This window comes from Gymnogyps californianus, chromosome Z (genome assembly GCF_018139145.2).
Source record: "Gymnogyps californianus isolate 813 chromosome Z, ASM1813914v2, whole genome shotgun sequence".
In the NCBI taxonomy this organism is placed as follows: Eukaryota; Metazoa; Chordata; class Aves; order Accipitriformes; family Cathartidae; genus Gymnogyps; species Gymnogyps californianus.
In genome coordinates this window covers 15,745,511-15,770,950 of record NC_059500.1, presented here as the reverse complement: position 1 = coordinate 15,770,950, position 25,440 = coordinate 15,745,511, and the positions used below count along the sequence as shown (strand labels likewise).

At 51.5% G+C, this 25,440-nt stretch overlaps 1 long non-coding RNA gene across 1 annotated transcript; it reads right to left on the bottom strand.

The window, feature by feature from the left end:
• Positions 1–13,511: 13,511 nt before the first annotated feature.
• LOC127027828 (uncharacterized) lies at positions 13,512–25,178 on the bottom strand. The gene is made up of 3 exons (XR_007767833.1): positions 25,135–25,178; positions 14,732–14,880; positions 13,512–13,688 (listed from the first exon to the last, which is right to left on the bottom strand). It is a non-coding gene; the product is annotated as an uncharacterized LOC127027828 (long non-coding RNA).
• Between the last annotated feature and the right edge of the window lie 262 nt (positions 25,179–25,440).

Below are 25,440 nucleotides of genomic sequence, written 5' to 3'. Positions count from 1 at the left end.
CTGGTTACCAAGGCTTCCCTGGACCAGATCAGCATGTGGCTTGTAAAGGATCCCTTGACTCTTTTGCTGTGAGACCATACTTGCTCTAGCAGAACTTCCTTTCCCATCTCCAGCTCCATCTGCCTGCCAATGGCCAGGATGGGTGAGCAGAGGTATCTGACGTTTATCCCACATGTTTACCCTGCTACACCTTCCTGTTCTCCAGCCCATGGGGAAAAAAAAAAACAAAAAAGAGGCTGTTGTTAGAAGGAAGAAAAGGACTAAGCTGGAGTTTGCTGATCCCTTTCACCCGCTTGGAAGGAGTCTGAAGTGGGTGTGCTTGCCCTTTGCTCTGGCTCTGTGTCTTAGCACAGCAGTGCTGACACTGGATCTGTTCTTACTTGCCTACGTCCCATTTGCAGAATGCCTGTGCAGTCGAGGATGATGCACCCATACAAGAGCTCTGTTTTCTGTCTATCCAAGGCAGCAGCCCCGCTCCTGGAGCCTGTTTCACTTTTCCGTCCGCTGCTGTCAAAGTTACTACCGGCAACACAGATGAGCGCACAGAGACAAGATCTCTGCAGAGTCAGAGGTGACTGACTTCTCAAGCCTGTACTAGATCTTGCAGTGAAGAGCTGAGCAGGGAAAACAAGGGGCTGGGGTTAAGTCCAAAGCCTGGACCTGTGGACTCTTCCTGGTTACCTTCCTGCTCTTCACATGCTTGAAAATGATCTCCAAGAAGTCTTGCTCTATGATTTTTCCAAGGATGGCAGTACTGCTTACAGACTGCTGTTTCCCAGATCCTTCTCCTTGTCCTTCTTAAGTGTGGGCATAATACTGGTCTTTTTAGTCAGCCCTTTCCCAGTTGCCATGATATTCCACCATGACTAACAGCAGCTTCATTCACGTCAACCAGCACTGTTAGCTCCTATGGGTGGGTGCCATCCATTCCAGTGGATATGAGTATGTCCAGCTTCTCTAAGCAGCCCTTAAACCCCACATTTGGCCCTCCCATCTCCTTTACAAACCATGCTGGTGAATGCAGAGATCTGGGAGCAGCCTTTGTCTGTGAAGATGCTACAAAAATCCATTGATCATTGTAGTCTTTTCCATATTGTCCAGCACCATGCTGTCTCCCCCATCCATCAGTGGACGTGCATTTTCCCCAACTTCTAGCATGCCTGTGGAGTCCCGTCGTACTAACCTTGATGATCCTCACTAGTTTGAGCTGTAAGTGGTCTTGGACCTGCCTGATACCACCTCTAGGTAGCCAAGCAAGCAATGTTTACTACATTCTTTTGCTGTCTATTGTATTTCCCATTCTTACCTGCATCTTTTTTTGCATTTTAGTGCAAGAAGCTCCCCTTTTAGTCAAGCAGAACTTCTACTGAAATTCCCCGTCTTCCTGCAGAAGGGAAGGCTTGGGAGATTCAGGATGGACACTGTGAGAAACCCCTTCCCCAGGAGGGTGGTGCAGCCCTGGGACAGCATACCGGGGTGGCAGGGGGTCTCCATCCTTGGGAGGTTTCAAGGGTTAGTCAGCAGTTGCCCAGCTGTGTGACTGATACAGCAACAAACCAGCCCCTTGGCAGCACCAAATTAGAGCCAGTGGAGCAGCAGAAGAGCGCACTCCCAGTGCAAAAGGACACTGCTGCTTTGGTGGCCAGGAGCTAGGGCCATGGATGACGCCAGCAAGCCTGAAGAAGCCTGCAGGGCACTGCCAGGGAAAGAGCATGGAGCCAAATGGTTGCCTGTGCTTTCTAAACCCGCTTTACATTGTGTTTCAAAAGCCCAGACTCAGCATGGTATTTACCACTGTGAGCATCTGCCCGGCTGCAAGAAAGGGAGGAGCTGTGAAGCTTTCCACGCTTGGGTCCAACTCATCCAGAGCTGGCAAAGGGACACTGATCCCATGTATAGGAGCATTTCTTCCAGGCGTCTGTGGAGGTGCTGGCTGCTGGCACGTAGGACGTTGCAATAAGAGCTCACAGGGCTTTTTTTTACACCCTCCAACTTTCTCTTGAGAGGGAGAGAAACAGCTTGGTCAAAAAATGCAAAACATTGGCAGACTCCCATGTGAAACAGAGACAGGCTGAAAAGTCATCCCTCCAGCAGCACCCCACCTATCAAATGCCCCAGTTTTCTTTTACCAAACCACAATCTGGAACAGAAAAAAATCTCATTTGAAACAAAATTTTTAAAAAACCCCAAAAGTCATCACCTTATCTCTTTCCCATGGAATTTAGTGGCTGCTCTACGGCAAATATACTGACAAGTCCTCACAGGGAAGAGCAGTGCTGATGAAGGGGTCTGGGGTCACAGCATCACTCCAGGGGCAGGACGTGCTCCGGCAGCCTGGGAGGAGACATCTCTGCAGCATAACTATTGTCCTCCCCATTTCCAGAAATACTCTCAGAGATGCGTGGGCCCAATGAAGAGCGTGATGTGCTAGAGAAGAGACCAGCACTGTAGAAAATCATCTTTGAAGGGAAAAGAGATTATTTTTCTGTTGGTGGTCCAATTTCTTTGCCTTTCTGACTGCAGTACGACCAGGGCAGATGTGTTCTTACAGAGGAGGCAGTGCTAAGCTCAGCCCAGGCACTGGGGTCTGCATACACTTCATGCATCCACTCACTAAGCACCAATGCCTGGGGACATGCTTAAGACAAAGAAGTGCAAGGGCTGTGTGAGGACATCAATGGCACAGGTGAGATGGGGTGTGGAGGTGAAACAAGTCCACGGATGCAGATGCTCTGTCAGAATGTCTGAGTTTTGCCCATTTCAGGTGGAAAACACTGACTTTCCACCTATGTTTGTACAACTCACTTTTTCACCCAACTGCTAGAAGTTTGCAGCACAGATTTTCCAGGTCTGGGCAGTTTTCCAAAGTTTGGTCTAAGCAGGAGTCTTACTGCAGACCACAAAGCTGAGCGGATGGGTTGGGTGTCTGTGGAGCAATAGGAAGGGGAAGACTACAGCTTCCACCTCACCTGGACAAATCCCCAGGTGACCTGCTGTGAATTCAGATTTACCCTGGGTTTGAGCAAAGGGATTGAGCAAGAGCCCTCCAGAGATCTTTCCCCGCCTAAATCATTCTAAAACACCATCATTCCCTCAGAAAACACAGTTGCTGAGGCAGCAATTGACTGTGATTTGGTTACCTCTAACTTGCATGAACATCGTGGTACTCCTCACCAGCAATCCTATAGAAACAAGGTCCCAGCATGCCTCATTGATATAACAAGGATTGCCCAGATAACATGGGGAACATGAGTGGAAATTGGGATTGCTCAAGGAGGTCCACCTAGCAGCCCTCAAAGCTGTGATCTCACTGAAATGAGAGTTTCTGGTGGACAAGAAGCCAGGTGATTGCAGAGGTGGTGTGAAATCAGTGAGGGTACAAACCCTTAATATGTAAAGGGCAGCTGAACATCAGAGTCAGCGGTGGCAACTGCAAACTGCAGGGCTGTACCCAGCTGACGCGGCACTCTGCCTGGGAGTTTGCCCTCTGCAAAATTAGCCGATTTGAAAATCAGCGTGTCTAAAACACTGCCACTGGCCCGCCTTTGAAGCATTTTGCTAAGGAGTGCTCTGTCCCACAGGTGCTAGATTATAATGCTGCCCAAAATTGTGATTAGACACATTGAGTTGATATATAATAAAGCTTCACTGAGGACTGGAGCATTAGATAGGAGAAATGTGCACAAAACCCCACGCTCAGACACACTCATAGCACACTCATGGCAGCTCAAAAGGGTTTTGTCAGGGTTTGCAACCAGGCAGATGGTGAGAATCTCCATCCTTGGAGATGTTCAAGTGCCATCTGGACACGGTCCTGGGCGACTGGCTCTAGGTGGCCTTGCTTGAGCAGAGGGGTTGGACCAGATGACTTGCAGAGGTCCCTTCCAACCTCAGCTGCTCTGCGGCTGCGTGCGGTCCTGAGGAGAGCAGGGCTGCATGGAGCAGGGGCACTCACAGCCCCACAGTTGTCCTGCAGCAGTGATTCTGGGGACAGAAACCCCCAGAAACACACCACATTCAGCATCCTGGCACTTCTTCAAGGTGTCTGAGTTTCTAGACAGCTCTTAGCCGTCGTCCTCCACCCCCTTCCCTGCACGGCGCCGGCGGGTGTTGCTTTCCCACGCCACAGCAGGTGCCTGACACTGTTGCTCAGATGTGTTTCTCATTGCTCAGCTGCTGCTGCTTTTCTTTGGTACACTTCACACAGGCTTTTCCCAGCTTTTGAGGCTGCACAGCTAATCGACCGCCAGCGAGTTATTTATAGTCCTGGAGCCTCTGCTTTTGACCTGTTCCAAAACTTTGAAGGCCTCTATTGCTATCACACTTACATCGCACATTAACAACAAGAGACACCTGGTGTGGCAGGCCGGTTCACACATCAAGAACTCATGACAAACTGGCAACAAGTATGACAGGCCAGGACAGGGTCCTGGTGCAGCAAGCATCCATTGTTGTAGTGTAAGGACTGGGGCTGTTACCAGCAGCAGCAACGTCCTTCCTGGTGGAGCCCTGGGCAACAGCAGCAAATGGTAGAAAAGCAAATCAGAAGTCTCAGAGCACCACGAAAATGCTGGCAAAAGTTCATCTTGCAACAATGCAGCAAAGCTCACTGTGGGACCCCATGGGAAAGGGGAATATTTATTTTGAAACTAAGCTGGTTTCCTCACTGCCACCCCCCGAATCCCCTTACTCACAAGGATGTCCAAGATGGGAGGATCCGAGGGGATGCAAGCACCAAAATGCAAGCAGTCTGTGCAGGGACACTTAATGGCGAGGCAGAGTAAAAGAGACACTCACTACTGAGGTTTTACGATGGCTTCTGGGCTGTTACCTCAGGAACTGTGTGCTGCTTTTGAGTCTTGCCTTTTCGTACCCATTAGGAGCTGACGGTGCTCGTGGTTTCCTGTCTCTCCATCCTGCTCCTCTTCTGGGAACCATTAAGAAGCACTCACTGCTCTGTGTCTCCTTATCAGGGCACTTTATGTCTCCTACCTGGTTCCCTGTCTTCCAAATGCTGTTTTTAATGGCTTTAGTATAGCCTGCTTCAGGCTGTTGCCTATTTGAGACCATCCCTGGTTTTGGCGTGGTCTGGAAAGCAGTAGGAGCCCTGTCATCAGCTAATGCAGGTGCCATCCACGGCTGCCCGCCCTGCGGCCGCTCCTGCCGCTTGTTCCTGCAGGTGCTCCTGTACCCACACACTCTCCATCCCCACGAGTCAATGTTTTCATTGCAGTCCCTTGCAGAAAAAGAAAACTGGCACAGTATTTCCATGAAGATAAAAGAAGTAAGGGCAAGGGAACAGTTGGCTGCTTATCCAAACGTCAGTTTGGCACTCAGGATCAACAAAGAGGCTGAGAACTGCTGTTGAAGTCAGCCGTGAGGCACAGCATTGTCAAACAAACTTGTTTTCTTCTATTTTTCTTTCTTCAGAAAAAAACAGCACAGGATTATTGCTCTAATCCAATAAAGGAAATGATGTTTCTGTTACACAATCAGATATCCTCAAAGCATTTTTTACTTAATATCACCTGATGCTTTGGTAAGACCCATGCCTTATGCAAAAGAAACAGCTTAAAAAGTGGTTCGATGGCCTTTCAAAAAGCAGCTGTTACAAAACCTTTATGAAGTTTGCAGATGGCAGAAACATGGTGGCATAGCAAATAATGGCTCTCTGTTACAGGAGGCTCTGGATCTAAATAAATCACTACAGTTTGGTGAAATTAACTTTAATAAATAAATTACAGAAACGCAACCAGAGGCCAATAACGCCAGATGTGAGATCTGCCTGGGAAAGCAGTGTTGCAGAGACACTGAAGTGTATCTGTGGGTAACACCATGAGCTCTTTGTGCTGCAGTTAATAGGGATAATGCAACCTCCAGCTGTAAGCAAGTGGGTAACGACATTAGAAACAGAGGCATCTTGCTTCTGTGCACAGCCCTGGTAGGAAAAGCACTCAGTTGCTGTCTGTATTTCCAGAGGAACAAGGAAACATGCATATTCAAAGAGGCTGCAGAAATGAGCAAGGAGTGCTACAGCAGAAGATTACCTTGTGCCACACATCCGAGAGGGAGAGAGCATCTCTGAGCCCTGTTCAGAGGTATGGCGCAGCAAAAAGGAAGGCTCTGATAGTCCCCTCTGGCCTTCAGTCTGTCCATCAATAAGGTCTCTGCTTTGCTCCTTTTTTTTCCCTGACACTGTGTATGTGTCTGGGGAGGAGGCATTGACAACTCTGCAGGTAACTTCGGCAGCTCTGCGTTGTGACAGAGACTATAAACCAGGGCTCAGGCTGCAGAGCTGGTTACCTGCAGGAGTCAGGAAGAATATCCCCTTTCCTGGCCAAGTGCATTTTCTGTTTTTTAAATCCTCACAACTGTTTTATCAGAGATGAAAGTGCTGACCAAGTTTGGCACAGCAGTGACTTAAAATGACCAAGGTGTGCAGGATGCTCGAATGGCACAGGGTGGACAAGCAAAGCTGAGCACACCTGCAAGCCGGGATAGACCTGCACATCTGAAGCTGTTCCTTTGGGTGGACAATTTCACCTTGAAGGGCTGAAATTTTTAATTCCTAATCTTGTCTGCGCAGGCTCTTGCCAGATCTCAACACTCAGGGCATCCCCTTCGTTTCTGGGTGCACAGCATGAGCCCTGTGACATGAGTGTGTCGGGGACAGCCAGGTGAATGCCTTGCATCCACCTGCCCAAGCACCGTCCGTCCAGCTTTCCTTCTGCAGGTCATCCAGCCAGGGGACCTATTTTCTCTTACCATTTATTTGCCAAGCCACAGATGTGCACAGTCCTGGGAGAGCAACCTCGGCTCTGCCAAATCCCTTACCGCTTGTCAGCAAGAGAACAGCCTCTCCGCAAGCATCAGGTGCAAAAGCCCCAGCGTGGGGTCAGCAAAAGTGGATGCAGACATCTGGTTTTAGCAAACCAGTTCTTCCTGAACACCAAGCCAAGAGCAATGCAGCTTTTTCTCTGTCCCTGGGAGGAGGGGACTAGGCCCCGGACCTCGGATGTTTTCCAGCAGAACATTTATACAAGGCCTTCAGCAGTCTGCCAGAGGAGTGCCACGTGGCCAGATAGACGTTAAACAGAGCTGGTCCCCGAGGGGAGCAGTGGCGAGGACAGGGGGAATCTTGGCAGCTGAGTGCAACACAGCCCAGGACAAGGAGGAAAGCAGATAAGCCCCCAAAAATCCTGCCAGGAGGATGGGGCAGGACAGCTGCATGGCTTTCTGAGGAGACGCCTGAAACCTGCATGTGCTCTTAGTGAAACAGCCTTGTGACCACAAAGCCAGAGGGAAGCCTGGCAGACGGCTGCCGAGGACAGGAGCTGGGGTGGCTCATAGGCAGAGGCAAGCGGGGTATTTCTTCTTTCCCTGCATCTGCCCCAGAGCTGCCTCCCCAGCCCCAACCAGCAGAGCTGACATTAATGCAACACCAGCCGCCCCGGGGCAGGGGGAGGCAGGCTGCAGAGTCCCATCCTAAACCGGCTGGAGCCAGAGGAGCTTGCTTGGTGCGGTTGTTAAGTCGACCGACTTCTCCTTATCTCTGTTGTGATTATTTCCTCCCCCCCGCCCCCCCGCTGCATTCCTCGAATAGCAACATTTGTTTTGGAAATTCCTCTCCCCAACAGTTTCAAGCTGGAAATCTGGGAGGATGTGGGCAGTGGGATGGGGACAGAGGTTGCACTTGCCCTGGTCCTGTGTGACAGGCTGCCTGTGTTTACTCACATTGCACCCACTGGGGTGGCTGGGGGAAGCAATGCCGCAGTCCCGCAGCTGCTAAGCCTGTGGTTTATGTTGTCCCGTCACTTACGGTCCCTCTGTGGTTCAGCACTTTGCTGCACAGCAGTGGTGGCACAGCAGAGCAGCCCACTCCCTCCACCCCTGCTGCCCCAAATCCCAACCCCTGCCCTGGCTTCAGGAGTACGCAAGCCGAAGGAGAAAGTGCTTCCTATGGCAGAAGGACTGCAGCTCAGCACAAGAGATCTGGCAGCAGTGCTGCCAAGCCCTTTGGCATGTTTTGCTCTCTCTGGTGGCCACCATACTCTATTTCGTGTTATTGCCCACTAAGACATTCGTAGCTGTGCTTGTCGAGGGAAGCCATGCGATCACAGATGACTCTGTGAGGACGGGTGTTTTGGCAGACAGCTGGTGATGAAGGGGGTCCTGGCCTGTGTTTGAGCACACTGAGAGGGAGACTAGTCTTTGGGCTGCAAATTGCATCCTGGGAAGTCAAGAATCAAGGGAGGGAAAGGTGCTGTGGCATGGTTGTACACTTTTAACTCCTGGACAGCTGCTCGGCATCCTGGCCCCCTCGACAGACAGTTGCAAATCAAGTACACAGGGAACATCCTGACCCAAGGAGGACTCGATGGAGGAAAGGGTTGTTGGCACCAACCTGAGCAGCTGTGCTCTTAACCTCAGCCTGATGCCAGCAATAGCTTGCCTGACTAGAGAGGAGATCAGTGCCACAGATAAGGGACTTGTCTGCCACATTTCTGGGGAGTAGAAGACACTCGCATGTGCTTATGCACAGGACAGAGCCATGGCACAGCGGATACAAAACACCTCCCCACCTCTTGAAACCCTGGGCAAGCTGAAGGAGGGACATCCAGGTCTCTATGCACATGCAATGAGGGCACACCTCTTGCTGGCAGTAGACCGTGCAGATGTCTATATGCCAGACAGCATGGAGGCACTGCTGCTGGGACGCCCAAAATCTGCCTGCTACAAAGCTGTGCGGCTTCCAACAGGCTGTGGGCTTTTTCTTCAACCACAGAGGCACTTCATCAACCAGGAAGGTCCTTAAAGTAAGAGGACAAATTCTTTGAACTGCAGACTGACCCCATCGGGTGAGCAAGAGGAGAAGGGAAATAGCCTGCAGGATGCCCAAAAAGCTGGGCAGGAGGGGGATGGATCAGAGGCTGAAAACCCTTGGTCATGCCCACACTCTCACCTGCCCAAACACTGCATCATGCTGTGGGTCCACACTGTGTCTGGAGCAACGTCTGTGTGTATCTTACCCTGGGATCTACCATACCTGGCAAAACATCACCCTGAGGATCATGTATGTCTCTGTTCACATATGCATTTCTGCAAGATCCTAGTATATAAAAAGGCAGCAGAGACACCTTGCACTGGACCGCAGGACAGAGAATAAGGCTGCTGGGCTTGGGAGCTGCCATTTTCATGGCTCCAGGCAAGTCTGGGTAGCTGTGGAGGGTCAAACCCCCATACAGGAGGGTCAGTCCTGTGGGTCAACACATAGAAGAGAAACAACACCCTGCACAACACCAAAATCCTAGGGCAGAGAAAGCCTGAGTTGCAACATTTTTTGGGCAACCTTCAGGAAATAAATTAGTCTCGCTTCACTGCAAACACAGAGATTTACAAACATATTCTGAGACAGCTGATGAGTCCTGGGAGCTGTGTCTGTACTGTACTGGGGAGAGGACCTTGGGCTGTTCTGGCCCCAAGGGCAGGCCCCGCTGCCTTTTCGGACAGACATCCTCTGTGGTAGACAGGGCAAGTTACAGGAGTTCACAGCAGTTTGGCCACAGCTTTGGACACAGGGAGGTGTGAAACCAGCAGCCTGAGGGCAATGGTCCCTTAGAAGCCAGGTGCCAACACGTTCATAGTAGGGAGGGACAGGGACCACACGGCCAAGAAGGGCAGCACAGGGTGGGGGGCAGCGATGCCTTGGGGGATGGACGCGGGACAGGTTTTTCCACCTTGCGCTTCATTTGGGCTGGTTCCTGCTAGCAATCCTGCCATGCAGCTGGAGGAAGCACACGACCTTTCTCAGGGGAGTTACATGTTTCAAGCACAGCTTGCTCCCAGCACACCAGTATTTACACAGCACTTACTGGTCTCAAAACAGAGCACTTCAAGAAACACTGGGGGACTTCCCCACATCCTCACAGCGCCATTTGTCACCCGGACCTGCTACCCAGGTGGGGACAATGAACTGGTAATTTGAATCTGTTCATACAGCCTGTGGCTGGGGACTGAACACTTCAGCCCCCCCCTCAGAAGAAAACATATTTTGCCGCACATGTAAGACTGAAGCCTACCTTGAATACCAAAAACGTTGGCAGTGCTTGCATGATTAGTGGCTTTACACCTTTTCCTGGCCCAAGGAGGGGGAATAGCCGCTCCATTTCTTATTGGCTTGGCTTTGGCTCTTTGCACAACCTGAGCAGAGACACCAAATCTATTCTGTCATCCAAACCCTGCACAGTGACTGCTGAGGATACTTGCTGGGTGCACAGCCTGGGCAGGGAGGCCCAGCATGGGTGGGTGCGTGCTAGGTAAAGTCCTGCCTTTCGAGCCAGACCTTCTCCTGACCCTGCTGTTCCTGCATTATAAACAGATGCTCCCAGGCCAGGGCTGTGTGGTGAACTGCCTGGGAGCTTTTATGCCCTCTGACTCCCACAGATGCAGAAGGCAGAGTTTGCATTGCTGCTGCTAACAGTAATTTGCAGCTCCCTGCTCTGTGCAGGGCCTCAGCTGCAGTGGGTCACATACAAAGCACATAGTGGTGCTTGGTAGTCCTTCACTCGAGTCCTGCTCTCGAGTTGTAGCTGCGAAGACAAAGACAGTTATCTCTGTGCCTAGGGAAGGACCACGCTTCAGCTCTCTTGTTGCTCTTGCCTATGGGTCTGAGCTGGTGTGTATCTGGACACCGCGTTTTGCACACTTGCACAGCCCCAGCCAGCACATGGCAAGAGCACAAGCAGATATGCTTGGAGGAAGCTAAGAGGAGCTTCACGCTAAGCAGAGCACGCGTCCTTCAGGTGGGCATAGGCAATTTCCATTCTGCAAAAGGGATCTCGACATTTAGCTGGCAGAAAAACTGATTTCATCCTTTCTTTGATGCATTTCCTGCTCTCAGCGTAGCTCAGACCTTTATACACACTCCCCTCCCCTGCCCCAGCATTGCCTTTTCGTGTGCCATGCCCAGAGCAAAGCTGGGGATAGGCAGCTCTGTGCGCTCCCGGCCACCGCAGCAGGAAGATGCTGACTCACGCCTGCAGGTTGCCATGGAAACCGCAGTCATCACGCCTGAAATGCCGTCATACTCCCTTCTGCAAACCAACCTCTGCCAGCCCCGGAAAAAGTCAGCCATGGGCCGAACCACTGCCTGGGAGGCACAGCTCCAACACACGGCCAGCAGCTGAGACCACAGGGAGAGACTGAGCCTGGCACTGCTGCCTGTGGAAGACAGTGAGAAAGCCCCATCCCCACTGCCGTCTCTCCTGCCGGCCCCACAGCAGCTAGGCAGAGCAGGAGGGCAAACAAGGCAGGTCTGAGATTCAGGAAGCCCTTTTTTTCTGTTTCGCCTCCAGCCCCACCACAGACTCGGGCACTGGGTTTCCTTCCTGCTGCCCTGTGCAGTCAGACAGCACGTAGCTCCCTCCCCGCCCCAAAGACCCCTTCCCAATGGGCACACAGTGGCCTCACGTCTCACTGCTGTCCCTGTGTGCCCAAGGAGGAGAATGCCTATGGGAAGGTGGACGTACACATTTATTTTACCATCGTCTGGGCAAAGGGTTGCCACAGGAGAAATGCTGTTTCGACACAAGGGAAAGCTGCTTCCCTGCAGGAGGGGTGCAGCCGGGGACCAAAGGGCTGGTAGGGTCTCTGGTCTCGGAGATACCCAAACCCAAATTGTTAAGGCTCAGAACAACCAGACCTGACGCTGGGGTTAGCCTGCTTTGAGCAGGGGATGTGTTAAGAGCACTCCAGAGCTCACTTCTGATTTAAGCGTTCCTCTGATTTCCTGCTAGTATGAGCCAGCTGGTTGTCTAAGTCTCGCAGGACCTCTGAAAGACATGTCCAGTGGAAGATCCCCATTCTCTACGTTCAGGGCTGTAACTTGCACAACACCCAGCTGAGTTGTCCCTCCCACTGCGGTGACTAAACGCCGTGCGAGTCACTTGTGCCACTTCACCACTGCAAAGATGCAGAACACATCCCGCCGAGCGACTGTTCTCTGGTGGCTGCTGAAGGTACCGGTCACAGCAAACCTACCAGGAGAGAGGGCCTCATGAGGGGCCAGGATTTAGCCTGGTGGCCTTCCCCAGAGAGAAAAATAAGAGGCAACAGCTGATGTCAGATGACGTAACGTTTAACTGTATGAGGATGTGGCCAAGAGAGAGAAGTGGCTCGCAGTGGCTGCAAAAGCCCAACCTGCAGGGTCCTCCAGCATTAGGACCTGAGGTGGATCGTTAACACCAGATCAATTTAGTCTTGGCTGCCTCTAGCAAGGGCCCACGAATGATCTGCAAAGGTGAGGGTGGAGGGAGAGACAAAAGGCCACAAAACATCACTCCCAGGGGTTGAAGCTGTGAAAAGGCAACCTGGGCACCTCCCACAGAGAATTAATCTCGGATGCAGCCTTAGGGCAGACTGAACTCCCCTTCCGGTTCACTTCTGGAGGAGCTGCTCCTGCCTGAAAACACATGGGCAGAGGCGGTGCTGGGTGAGGCCCCGTCTACGTTTCTCTGCCCCGTTTCCAGAATGGTGGTGGATGGAAAGTGGTCTGGCCCCAGCAGGGTCCAGCCCTTCACCCTGGGGTGGCTCCCGTTGGTGTGTCCCAGGCTGAGCCATCCCCGTGCACCACCCTCCACCCCTGTACCCCACCACAGGTCCACCTCATGCACCAGACCCGCCTGGGGCCAGAGACCCAGCCCAGCCCCTCCATCCATCCTCCAGACCCGCTCAGCCACCACATAATGTCTGCGTGCACCAGCGTTTCTTCCCACCACATCTCCTACGCTCCAGCTATGCCCATGTGCGAGCTGCTCTACCCCAACTTACCAGAGCTTCATTCCCTGCTGGGAAGCTGTCGTCTCCCTCGCCTGCCCCTGCTTCAGGCTCTCAGTCCCAGGAATCCTGACCCAGTCCAGCTCTGGGCTCCCAGGGATGCCTGAGCAGATGGAGGTGCTGGGTGTAATTCGTTACTCATGTTGATTACGCATTCCTGGCTGACTGACATCCCCAAAAACAAATCCCCATCTGTGCTCACATTTAAACATAGAAATGTTTTTCAGACCTGGTGTTCATAAAGGTTACTGATTTGCATTTGGGAGAACGAGAGGAAAACTGAAAAGGAGAAAAGGGGAGGCGGTTCTTGAATAAGCAAATCTTTCTGTCCTAAAAATGCCTGGATAGCTCCTGAGTCCTCTTGGACCCGAGTGCAGAGAGGAGACAGATGTTGCTGATGCTCTGCCGTATTAGCTGTTGGTCCAAAATTTGTGCCTGGACCTGATTAAACTGAAATCCTTCTCTTATATCTTCTGCAAAGTATTCCATCTATGGTAATGTCAATGCATTAGACAAATGAATCCAAAGAAGAAAAATCTTCCCCATTCTGACATTTCTGGACTAGGAATAATTACCTACAGGAAAAACTTGAGACCAAGGTCCTTATTCTAAGACCAAAGTCCCGTATCTTCCATCCCCCCACTGAGGTTGCCTGTAAGTGAGAGCAAACACAAAAGCCAGAACAAAGGGAGAAATTTAATTACTTTGTTTTGGGAATTTTGGTTGGAAAAATAAAACAGAAAGGAGTTCCTTTGTTAACAAAAGCTGTGGCTTCTTTTGTGAGCGGCTTCCATGTGGTCGTTGGTTGCACATGAGTAAGTGATTATCCTGTTTCAAGTAACATCCAGGAAACTCTGAAAAAGCACCAGACATAATGACATTGCAATGTCTTAACAAATCAAATTTCTAACCCCTGCTGTCAGAGTTACAGTATTGCTGGGACTACAATACAAAATAAGGGCAGAGCTCTAAAGATCCTCCTTTAGGGGAAATAAGTAACTTCTGCTAATGTTTAACTCCATGGGCTGCTGTTGTACCAGCAGCTCAGGGCGGAGAATGCTCCAGTGTTTCAGCAACCTCTGCTCCGCTAACACAAGATGGTACGATAGTCAGAAACCCACCCAGCAGAAACCATGGTGATATCGACAAGATCAACACTGGAAACATGGTGTGGCCAAGGATCCTAGGCTTCCAGAGAAAACAACGCCTAGCAGAAGCAAAACATAAGAACAAGCCGAAGGACAGCAGACAGTGCCAAAAAACTCCCCTTTTGACTGAGAAAGGAACAGGCTGTGTCACAAGACCCACCGTAACCTTTGCCCCTGCAGTGTGCCGGGAGCGATGGCCCCAGGAGGAAGCAGAAGGGACGGTGCTGCTGGCACCCGGCACCCCGGCGCAGCTCTCACAGCTGCCCCATCCAGGCAATGAGTTATTTAGGCCATGCCAGCAATCTGTATAGTGTTCACTCCAGTGCCTAACACACAGCAAAACATCTTGCCTGCCACCTTCTGCCAGCATGCCTGCCCACTTTGGTCTCCCTGCCGAAACACTTGGCTTTCTGTTGGTTTGACAACCTGCAACCTTGGCAGGTCCGCAGAGGGTTGCAAACGAATCTTTCTTGCACTTTGCCAGCATCATCACCCATTTCTCCTTACTATAATGTATTGTCTTCAAGAGCTTTTTGGACTCACAGAAACACTAGAGTCTCCAACACGCCTCCACTGGACTGGCCGTGGTCCTCCTCGTACAGCCTAGTAAGCAGTTTGCATTATTCATAATGAGAATTACTTTTGGCCCGTGTTCAAGCTCATGTTCACAGTTACCCCTGAGTCCTATCCAGCAGCTCCACCAGTCACTTCCCAGCCTGGACCGATGCTCAGGGTTATCCCTCCCTCACCTCTGTGCACCAGGCACCACTGGCACTTCTACTTGCTGGGCTTTGTGAGCATCCTGGTGGTCCAGTACTCCCATTTAGAGAGGTCCCTCCGGACTGAGGCTCTGCCTTTCACCGTGTCAGCCGCTCCCTCATAATGATTATTTCCAGCACTGCAAAAAAAAAAAAAAAAGTATGTAAGTATACATGTACATATGTGTGTGTGTGTATATATATAAAAAATTCCTGTTTTCTAGAACTTCATCTTTTGTCTGCAGACAGGTGTTGCTGCACTACTTCTGTTTTTTGATATTCCCTGGCAAAGGAAGACTTTTATTAAAAGCAATAAAAATAGAAATATCCATTCTACAAAAGAGGAAAACAACAGGAGCCAGAGTTTTCTTCAGGGTCTTACCTGTAGACCCCTTGTGATGCTTATAATCATTTCCCTGACTAGTCAAACTTTGAATAGCAGCGTTTGTCCTGAAACCTGATGCTGTTGGCAATTTATGTAAGCAATTTGAAAAGCAACAAGGTTAATTATTTGTGAAATGGTTAGCATAATCATTTTTCCAACATTTGCTATCATGCACCCTGAAGCCAGCCTGTAACTGAGCAATGTCATCACTGGATGTATCCTAGGTGGGGTTTGTTTTGTTTTGTTTTTATTTTTACCCCACAAAGGTGTCCACAGTTTCTCCAGATGAAGGATGGTTCCTTATCCACATCTTTCTGTTGCACTCATAAAGGCTCCAGTAAAAGCACAGCAAACTGACGCCTGAAGCTGAAATGTGCCTTGAAAGAAGTCATACTCCCGTCACAGGGAAGCACAGCCAGCATAGGTATTTGTTGTAACGTTTTTCTTGGTTCAGGCATGTGAATGAGAGCGTAGCACTGCCTTCAGAAAACAGCTGTGCATCTCAGCTGGGGAGCAGCCCGCCCCAATTCCTGGGGCAGAGTTTTGGAGCGTGGGGTGCTGCCATCATGGTGCTATTTGTGAGAGGAACGTCAGGATGGAGACAGTCCAAGCCCCACTCTCCACACTCCCCATGGCCACGTGGGTCTGGGAGGGAAGAGAGGCTCCGTTTCACACATGTATCACCACAGAGCTATAAAACTCTTTATTAAATGCCAGCAACAAGTCTCCGGGACCATCCTTGGATCCTCTGCCGAGTCCGTGGCCTCTGTGTGTTGGCATGGCGCTGTGACCTGGCCAACAAGTCCAAAAGGTCCAGGGTGGTCAAGGGTCTGACATGGGGTGGCAACCTGCCCTTTTGGTATAAGCCAGGAGAAAGCTCTCCTGGGGTGGCAATTAAAGGAAGAAGGCTCTGTACAGCCTTCTCACCACAACAGTGTTCAAGGTGTGGGAAATTTGTTCTCAACAAATTCTTGTTTAGAGGAACAAGGACGAAAGCCAAGCAAACCTGCAATGACAGCAGAATCATGGGAAAATTCAGCTTGGAAGGGACCTCCGGACGTGCTGTCCTGGTTTCAGCTGGGATAGAGTTAATTTTCTTCTTAGTAGCTGGTACAGTGCTGTGTTTTGGATTTAGTGTGAGAATAATGTTGATAACACACTGATGTTTTAGTTGTTGCTCAGTAGCGCTTATCTTAAGCCAAGGACTTTTCAGTTTCCCATGCTCTGCCAGCAAGCAGGTGTGCAAGAAGCTGGGAGGGAGCACAGCCGGAACAGCTGACCCGAACTAGCCAAAGGGATATTCCATACCATAGAATGTCATGCCCAGTATATAAAGAGGGGGGAGCTGGCCGGGAGGGGTGGATCGCTGCTCGGGCATTGGTCAGCGGGTGGTGAGCAATTGCATTGTGCATCACTTGTCTTGTCTTGGGTTTTATTATCTTTTTTTTTGTTATATTCCTTTTCATTACAATTATTATTATAATATTTTTCTTAGTTAGTAGTATATTTTATTTTACTTTAGTTACTAAACTGTTCTTATCTCAACCCACGAGTTTTACCTTTTTTTTTTCCCTCCTCCCCATCCCACTGGGAGGGGGAAGCGGCTGCGTGGTGCTTAGTTGCTGGCTGGGGTTAAACCATGACAGGTGCCCAGCTCCAAACCCCTGCTCACAGAAAGGACAGCTTCAAGGGCTTGTACAGCCAAGCTGGGAAATCTCGAAGGTCTCCAGTAGGTCTCCTTTCCTTGTAATGCGAACATCAGACCCACAACCAGCATTCATTGCATGGTGTGCCTCCGCAGATACCCTCAGCATAGGCAGGTACTTTGGGTGTATTTACTGCCACTGTTATGAGCACAGGCATCTGCCACCCGAGCCACCACAACTTGCATGGGCAGGGGGACAGGGCATCAGGGAGGGAGGAGGTCTCCATCCCCGGGGGCGTTCCTAGACACAGCTGCACAAAGCCACAGCTGTCCTGACCTCATGCTGGAGAGAGACCTGCTGTGCACCGGGGCTGGAGACCTTCAGAGGGCCCTGCTGGCTCCTGTGCTGCTGCGTCCTGTGAGACCCTGCACATCACCCTGGGCTCAGCCCCGTCCCCCAGCCATTCTGTGCACGGACTGGTGAGAGCACGAGGAGGTGTGCGCACACCGCACCATCCAAGGTGCTCCGGGAGCTGCCCCGGGTGTTCACCTCCACTACCCTAGGGCCATCTCCAGCCCCTGCCACCTCTGAACTGAGCTGCTTCAGCACACTCAGCCCTGGTCTGAATGGGGGTGATGAACTGGAGACCCCCAGAGGGTCCACCACCAGCACTGCTGGGGGTCCAAAACCATTCAGGTGAGGCAAGTTGGTCATAAACAGTAGTGGCTGAAGGTGCTTTACTAACTTACTCAATGAAGTGCAAAACATGGTCTGTGGTACACAACTGAAATTAAATCACTAAGCAATGCCTACAGCTTCTCATGTTGCAACAAATAAAAGAAAATCCTGCTTAGGTGCAAATACCTGCTAAATCTGTCTTTGTTACGAGACATGGGTGCAAGCTGACCCACCTTGGCAGCTGTGGCGTTCCCATCTTGGCTTAGGGGATTCTGCAGGCAAAGAAGACAACTCCGAGACAGCTTTGCTTTTTCTCTCAAACTCTCAAGACTCTCAAACTTTGACTTCAGCTGCTGTGAACACCTCACAGTGCTTCTCTCAGTGACAGGGACAAGATACTTGGGGATCTCACCCAGCCACCCTGCTGCATGCTGATATTGCAGATATTAATTAAAAAAAAAAGAACCCACCACTTTTAATCGGAGAATTCTGCTTGTCTCCACAGTGTGCCTTGTCCACTCTGAGGTTCGTTATGGTCAGGCTACACACAGACCAGCAAGAGGACACCAGCTCCCACGCTGCCACCCCCCACAAGCCCAGCAGCAGTACAGGCTCTTGGAGTGTCTCTCTGTCCCAGTGGTGGTCCCTCCATCAGCCTAGCCGTCCCTTGCCGGCTGGGGAAAAAGCTTGGCGAGTTTTCCCCCTGCCCAGGCTCCTGCACAGATGGGTGAGAGGAGTTGTGGTTGTCCTGCACCCACTTAACCTGGGAGAAAGCACCCTTCTCCAGCAGGATGCTGCTCGTTCAAAGGGACAGCAGCTGGTCCACTGCACTGCACTCCCCAAGAGACACCCAGAGGCAGACACAGCCAAACGAAGGGCAGGCTGCTTAGACATTTTGAGGCACCGAAACTACTTTTGTTTGGTGTGTCAGGGAGGAATGGCGGGAAGAGAGAGCTCTTGCTCGTGCCACTGGTGCCTGAAATCCCAGCCACCTGGATGCTTTCCTGCCATGCCACACAGGAAAGCGCAGTGGCCAGCGCATAACATCAAACCCCAGCCCTCCGAGTCTGCAATTCGGGTGCAGATGAGCCTCGCCATGCTGTCAGACGGTTTGTTTTGCTCCAGAGTCAAGCCTCCGTCATGCGCAAAGGCATTTCACACTGGTGATGGAGCAGCAAGATCACTGCTCCCAGGAGAGCAGACTGAGTGTCTTGCTGGTGCTGACGATCCCCACGCAGGGATCTGGACTGGGGCTAACCCTGAAGAAAGGCTGCGACCTGCCAAGCCACAAACACCATTCTCTGTCCCTTCCCTACTCCTACTGCCCATGTTATCACGCCTTGCCTCATTTGTAAAAGCGTCCAAGAGTCCAGCCCCAGATTACGACTTGGAAATATAACACAGCCTGCAAGTTAAATATACTTAATCCTATTTAACGTCACCAGGGAGTGTCATTATTCATGATTAGTCTCCAGTTACACAGAAATTATTCTTCTCACAGTTCCACCCTGCCTGCAGTCCTTAAAAAAGAAAGGCAAATGTCTTGAATCAATTTTTGTCTGTGAATAACAGCCCTTTCAGTCTAATTTCTAATTTCACTTCTAACCTTGAAGCAGTTTTGAAATGAGTCACACGTTAAAATCACTCCAACGGGCTGCAAGGTCCAGCTTCAGAAATAAATCTGTAATGTGGTCTCCCCCTCCAAGATGATACAGCCTAAGTACACCATGCCATGTTTTGCTTTCAGGAGGCCTCCTCTGCTCTGTATGCATCCAAATAAATGCCTGGCTGTCCTCATATCACAAGTTGTTTAGGACTTCAAAAACCATGCAGAGAAGCAGCATAGTGGGCACCTCTGTGAAAACTGTGCAGGGATGCCTGCGGCTTTATTCATTTAATGCATCCCAGTGCCCCCGCACCGGTGCATAGTTACATGTGTGGCTTCTGCAGACGCGCTGTGCTAATTGCATGCGGAAGCACCACAGGGCTGGAACCCGAAAGCTGTCCTCTGTGAGAACTCCAGCAACTGCCTGGCCATCTGCAAGTTGCACTGGATCTCCTCATGCTCCTCAGCTGCTGCTCCTCACTGCAAATGGCAGAAAACTTCTCTGCACAACCCGGTGCTAGCATCACGTTCCCTGGCTTCCTCCTTCCAGCATCCTCCTTCCCTAACCAGCCTTAGGTCAGCCGCTCCTCACAGCCTGGGGCAGGTGGCAGTGCTTCTGAGATGCCCAAGCCAGAAGTCAGAGGGCTGAGATGAAGCCGGTGGGCAGTCTGAGAATGAGCCATTTACACACTGCTGCAGACCCCTTTGGACTCCCAGGCACACGCGAGGAGCACCGGGCAAGCCCGAGACACCCCATCACCAGCTGTTTACCCAAACCAGAGCTCAGGCCCTGCTGCGGCCAGATTCAGTCCTCGTCCCCGCAGCAGTGGGGTAGGCTTGGTCCGAAAGAGGATGTGAAACCTCTGGCTCAAGGACTGCAGCTGGCCCGCCACTGAACATAGGTGCAGGAAATCTCTGACTGCACTCAGGCCATCCTTTCACCTCTCAAAAGGAGAAGTAAAAGTGGCTCCAGCTCTAACCACACTCTGTGCGAGTTGCCTTTTGCAGCAAGGCTACCTTCCAGGGAAACAGTGCTTCCCATGGCTCGCCCTGGATGCCTGGCCAAGAGAGGAGGAAACCCCGGGGAGCTCTCAGGACCCTTGCCAACCCACTGCACACACATCTGGTGGAAAGGTGGGTTTCAACCCATCCCAAGAAAAGATGAGAAAAAGCCCATAGCTAATGTCAACTGTGGGAGCGGTCACTATGTTTCCAGAGGAAGGCCTGCCACCCGGTATGACCTCAACAGGCTGGAGGAATGGGCCAGAAGCAACCTTGCGAAGTTCAGCACAGGAGCGGTTATCCTTCCTCACCACTTAGTGCTGCTGAAGACTCATCTCTGTACTGTATCCAGTTCGGGGCTACCCAGTACAAGGAAGACACTGACAAACTGGAGAGAGGCCAGCAGTGACCACCAAGGTGGTGATGAGGCTGCAGCACAGGGCATATGAAGAGATGCTGAGGGAACTGGGCTTCCCCAGCCTGGAGAAAAGAGAATTGGGGGGTCCTCACAGGAGTCATCCACTGCCTGACTGGTGGTTATGGAACAAACAGAGCGAGACTCTTCTCAGAGGCAGACAAGGACAGGACGTGGGGCAATGGGTACATGTTGCAGGATGGGACATTCCAGCTGCGCATGAGAAAATTCCTCCACGTGAGGGTGGTGCATCTCAGAGACCAGATCTCTGTCCTTGGAGGTGTGCAGAACTCAACTTGATAAGGCCCAGCACAACGTGATCTAGCTTTGGGCCGGGGAGTTGGACTACAAGACCTCCTGGGGATTCTGCGTTACGGTGGGAGGGAGGGAATATGGCTGCCTTCCTTTGGGGCTTTCGGCTACCCCCTGTTCTGAAACATCCCTAGTGCCCAGGACAGATCTGAGACACTACGTGCCTCTCCCTCACCATGCCTGGGCTGCTTTCCTCCTCGTGCAACGTTAACACAGGAGGGAGGATGTTTGGTGTGGTTTCTCCATGGCCTACAAAGGCTGGAAGCTGTCTGTCCCAGCAGGCTTGCCTGGAAGAAAGGTCTGAAAATCCAGAGCTGAGCTGGAGCTGGCAACACTGTACTCTGCGGTGCCATGCTGTGTGCTTCCAGCCATCCCATGAAATAACACAGCTGCTGCAACTCAGAGCCCCCTAACATGCTTTTGGAGATCTTCTCTGCTACCTGTTTGAGGAGTATTTCTGTCTGTGCATCCATGGTTTTACTGATGCAGAGCAGTGACTGAGCAGCCAGAGGAATGAGACAAGGGAGGAAAATGACTGCAGGCATGTAGCAAAGTATTCAGCTTGTCCAGCTGAAAGAGATTTCTGCCAAACGATTTTATAAGGAATGAGGCATTTTACAGGAAAAGCAGGGCCTCTCATTTCCTTTCCCCTCTTCTCTATGAACTTCAAAGAAAAGAGGGGTCAAAACAGAGGCCAGGCAACTGGAACTGAGTTCCTGAGCCCTAAAGCCTAATTAGTCCAAGATACATTTCATTGGATATCTCTCAGAGACAGGCCTAAATTACCAATCCTCCCGCTGTGCCACCGAGGGTCGGATAAAGCCAGAACATGGTCCGCAGTTCGCAGGGCCCCAGCAGCACCAGGGCTCTCAGGAAGGTCTCGGCTCAAGCCCCGCCAGTGGCCGGGCTCTCCCAGCCCCCCAGGCTTTGTGTGGCCACAGCTAAAACTCCCTCCCCAGGACAGGGATCGTCCCCATCTCCCTGGTGCCTTGTCCCAGGGCTGCTGGCAAAGGAGTTGTGCCAAGTAAAAACCCCCAGCACCATCTGGTTGCCCCTCGTTGCATCAGCTGAGGCTACCAAAGAGCCTTCAGCCATTTGCAATTGCCCTTCCAGCAGTTTTAGGCTGATGTTAAACCCCTCTCCTGCCTCTCCTCGGCCAGGCGAGCCAAGCCCAGCTCCTGCCAGCTCTGCCTGCAGGCCACGTGCCCCACGCCCCTTTCTGCCTTGCAGCTGTTTGCTGGCCCCCCTCCAGCTTCTCCGCATCCCTCCCCGATGGATGCCCAGCAGAGGGGATACTAGTGTCCCTTGATCTGTGTCTCCTCGCATGGCCCGACATGTGGTTTGCCTCACCAGCAATGAGAAACAAAGCTTGGTTTTGCACAGGTTTAAGGACTCTCTGGAACCGCACACCGATTTCAAGTCACATGTCTCTCCCTGCAAGACACAGGTCTTGGGGTGGGGGTTTTTTTTGGAACCCATAAAAAATATTCTCAAGAACAGCGAGACAGAAATGACACAGGCTGTTTCCCCTACGCAGCCTCTCTCAAGATGCTGGCCTCAGAGGGGTGCATCTTATTTTGAGACTACAGCAAATGCACTTCGACGGAAGGACTCATTTCCGGCCTTGTGGTCTGAAAGCTGAGAAAAGCAAAACTCTACTGCAGGTCACTAGAGTAATTCGGAGAGCAGAGAAAGGACATCATTGTCACTGTAAGCTTGTGTGGCCTCCTGATGCCATAGCGCAGCTCTGGAGCATAGGAAACTGAGTCTTGCAGCTTGTCAGGCAACGGACAGTCACACATGAAGCCAGACGGCCATCAGGCAGGGAAAGTGAGGTCCTCGTAGGTGTACAGCTACCCTAAGCTGCGGGCTGTGATTCTGCACCCCAGCTGGCACCTGGGTCCCACTCCCCAGCCACTGCAGATGGGTGACCTGGTCAGCGTAAGGCATGGCTCACTCCTGGCTTGGTGTTCAAGATGCTCTCCCAGGGAAGCAAGAGAGCAGGAAGGATGCAGAAGGGGAATGCAGAAAACTGACTTTGAATCAGGAGGGATTTCAAAATTATTTTATTAAATTTTCTGCCAGGAAAAAAGGTAAAATTATTCCCTTAAAAATATTGAGTCCAAGGCACTCGCTCAGCTCTCATTTAAAGAGCAGGTCTCGGACCGATGAGGACTGGGTTCAACCCCGTTTCACTGCAGATCATCTGTGCTGCCTAACTGCAGCAAGACTGTATATCTTCCTTTGCATCCATTTCCCAGTGGAGCCAAAATATAAAATGGAAACCTTTCCTTCCCTTATGTAATGCTCTGCCAGAGTTGGCATCCTTGCAGGTGTTGGCTGGAAGGACCTCTGGAGGTCTCCAGACGCAGGACTGCTGCCAGCACCAGATCAGGTTGGCCGTAGCTGTGTCTAGCCACACAGCCAAAGTCTGCTTCTCGTGTGCTTGCACAGCACTTGGTGCTTCAGGACCCTTTTCTCGGATGAAGTTCATGGAGAGCTCTGACTCACCGCACAGGGAGGTTTAGCTGGGGTGTCCACCTCCCTCTGCAGCTATCAGGGAAGGAAGGCCAGATGAGGTATATAGCACTTGTCCAGCCTGTTAGCGCGTTCCTGTGCCGGTTTCACCTTTCAGAAAAATTCCATCCTGAGGACTGTGACGGTTCAGGACCAGGTAGCCTGCCTGTTTGGCTTTTCCTGCTAGAGGCCAGTAACACAGGAGGGAGGGCAGGCAGGAGAGCACCAGCTGAATTTACTGACAGATTCAGCCAGATTCCTATGGGCTGCCAGCACAAAAATAGCTGCCATCTTTGGATTTTACGGCTTTGCTTTGTTACAGTCTGGATCAGACTTGTTTTCAAAACAACCTTCAACAGACATAAATACACCTGTCATTGAAAACAAATATGCCTGGAATGATTAACCGATACTTCCTGGCAGTAATCCCCACACCTCTGTAACAGCAGTTAAAAAAAATGAGTTGGGATCACGGAGAGAAAACAACAGCATGCAAAACGTTAGTCGTGTGCCTCACTCACTATTTTTTCAACTTTATGCTATTGGATTACTTTCTTAAGCACTCTAGGGACAGAGACAGCAAAGAACAGCTTTTGTTGTCAAAGGCAGGCAGTTTCTCACACACGGCTCTATTTTCCATGGCTCATCCAGCAAATTGTACGCTAAGCCTAAAAAAACAGCAAGGAACAAGTCCATCCAAGAGGGGCCAAGTACAGTGGATTTCACATCCCCGTGCGCTGGCAGTCTAGCACCGGTATCAGGCACTTACTGGGAGCAGGTGGGAAGTACCCCACGCCAGGGAGACACAAGCAGCAAGATCCTGGGTGCTACCCAGGGAGTGAGGAGCTCCCTTCCTGGCAAGGCCACCTAAGCCTACATGCAGCCAGGAGGGACACATGTAGCTTTACTTGTCTTCTAGCATTAACCCGGGCTTCAACACTTTTGGCCTCGGTCAGAGTCCAAGCAGCACGGATGGACTGCCACAGCCACCCCTTGTGTGTTTAAAGGGCAGTTGTCTCTCATGTCCCCCGTTGCTACTGGAGGGCTCTGCCAAGTACAGCAGCATTTTTCCAATTCTTAGTCCATAATTAAAGCAGCCAAGATATGCTATTAATTTCCCTACTAATGAAATATTACTTTGTGCCGTGTCATTCATTCATACATGACCACACTCTTGAAATGCAGGGCTCACACTGGCTTAAGGCTTGCAAACGGCAAGTAAGATCCCTGGTTTGCATCTGCGAACCTGCACATGCAAAGAAGCAGGCGGCCAAGGAACCGTTGCACAGCCGCGCCAGGCCTGACCTGCACTCCGACATATCTGTGTCAGCGCATGGAATCTTCTGAAATCCTGATGAGTGAAGGGCAGTGGGTGCACTGCAGCTCTGTGGGAAACCAGCTGGAAACCCTGAGTTCTGTATTCAAACTGTAAAACACTCAAACAAGGCTTATGCTGAAAGCACAGACCATACGTCTAAGACAACACTGTAAAGCCAACTTGCAGAGTAACTATGCAGGTTAACTTACATTAGTGCTCTTGCCTTGATGTTACACTTGCTGTGCTCAGTGAAATGGCTGTTCTGTTTCAAGTGCTGCTATTTTGAAGGATAGGAAACCCCCCCAACCCTTTCAGTTCCCAGAACTGACAGCCGCTCCTGAGAGAATACTGGCCCCATCCTTTTTGATGCTTTTTTCCTCACGTGTTCTCTCTCAGCCTTCCTGGCCAGGTCAGCGCCGTACTAGGCTCATCAGTAATTCCACTTCCACGAAGCCTGCGTTTGGCTTGCGCTACGTCACAGGCCTTAAGCCCCATATTCGTTCCAACTTACCTACCTGAAGAGTAACAACGAGGACCGGGAGGCTGCTGGCTTTCCCGGCACTGCCGGGGACCGCGGGCCCCCCTCCCCGGGGACACCAGCTAGGCCCAGCTCGGGCCTGGCGGCGCCAACCGCCCTCAGCCCGACCCGCGCCCCCGCCCAGTCCGCAGGCCCCAGCACCCTCCCGCGGTGACTGCCCGCCACCGCCAGGGGGCGCACGATCCGCCCCGCCGCCGTGGCGCGGGGATGTCCCAGTGCGCATGCGCGCCGCCGGCTTCTCTCCCCCCCCCCTCCCCCGCCACGTGACGTAAGCCCCGCGTCT